Here is a 1,163-nt window from a genome sequence, read left to right as displayed (position 1 = left end):
TACAAGGTTAAAACAAAATAAAAATGAGTCAATAGAAAGAATCCAGATAAGGGAAAAGGGAAAGGTCTTGAAATATCAGAAAGAATGTCAGGATGGGATGGATCCAGAGAAGAACATTGCTGTGACAGATGAGAGTCACTTGAGCATCCAGGTGGGAGTGGTAAGGATAATGGGGAAGGAACAGGGAATGGTGGACACATTGAGAAGGAGAGGATGGGGTGTTTTGGGTGAGAGTGGGAGGAAGAGGGGTAGGGGGAATTCAAGGAGGATGGATATTGGCAAATGCTTTGAGTGTAGAATTGAACAGGAAAGGAGGAATTGGAGGGTGGGTGAGGGAGGGGGCATTCTCTTGGGTCATGGTTAGGAAGTTTTGGAAATTTTCAAGTTTCTGGAAGGAAGCTAGGTGAGACCTGGTTTGAATTTCAGAACTGGTAACATCGACTCAAGCTTTTATTCAGTGCAGCATCTATAAATGGCACTTATGTGTAAGTGAGCAGAGCAATTTGAATGGTCATGATTAGCTTGGGCACAAGGAAGGCAATGGGCTGTGGATCGTTTTCACAGTCTGACCAGTCCTTGTCGCAGAGGACCATCAGTCAGGGAGATGGATAGTTCCAGTACAATTATCAAGGGAGGAGTGAGGTTGGGCATGAATAGGTTTGTCAGTGAGGTCAGTCAGAGTAGATAGTGCATGAGCTTGGGACTCGGATGTAACTGTGACAAGGCATGAATGATCAGAACAAATGTGAAAGGAAACTTTGCCCACTCGTTTTTGGAGACCTTGTTGGAAGAAAAGTGTATTGTGAGAGTAAGGGGCTGTACAGGGAATCACAAAGAATCGATCCCACTTGGTTAGGTCAAAAAGGGTAGACAATAAAGGTGACTGTGCAATAAGAAATGTAATAAAGGATGTTGGGAGAGAGAAAGGGTTATATTCTGAAGGCTGTGTAATGTCCCAGGTGGATGATTTGGAATGGACAGAGATGACAGCAAACATCATGTAAAGGTAGGGGAATACCATGCCCCTGGCTCCCAGAGGCCGTTAATGACACAAAGGAAATGAAGAAAAGGAAAATGAAAGGGACGTAATGAAGACCATGCACAATTAGTTGAGGCAAGGGCTGAGGTCCAAGGCACAGGTGATCCCCTCTAATGGTCCTCAG

This window comes from Penaeus monodon, chromosome 3, assembly GCF_015228065.2.
Source record: "Penaeus monodon isolate SGIC_2016 chromosome 3, NSTDA_Pmon_1, whole genome shotgun sequence".
In the NCBI taxonomy this organism is placed as follows: domain Eukaryota; kingdom Metazoa; phylum Arthropoda; class Malacostraca; order Decapoda; family Penaeidae; genus Penaeus; species Penaeus monodon.
This window is presented reverse-complemented; position numbering follows the sequence as displayed.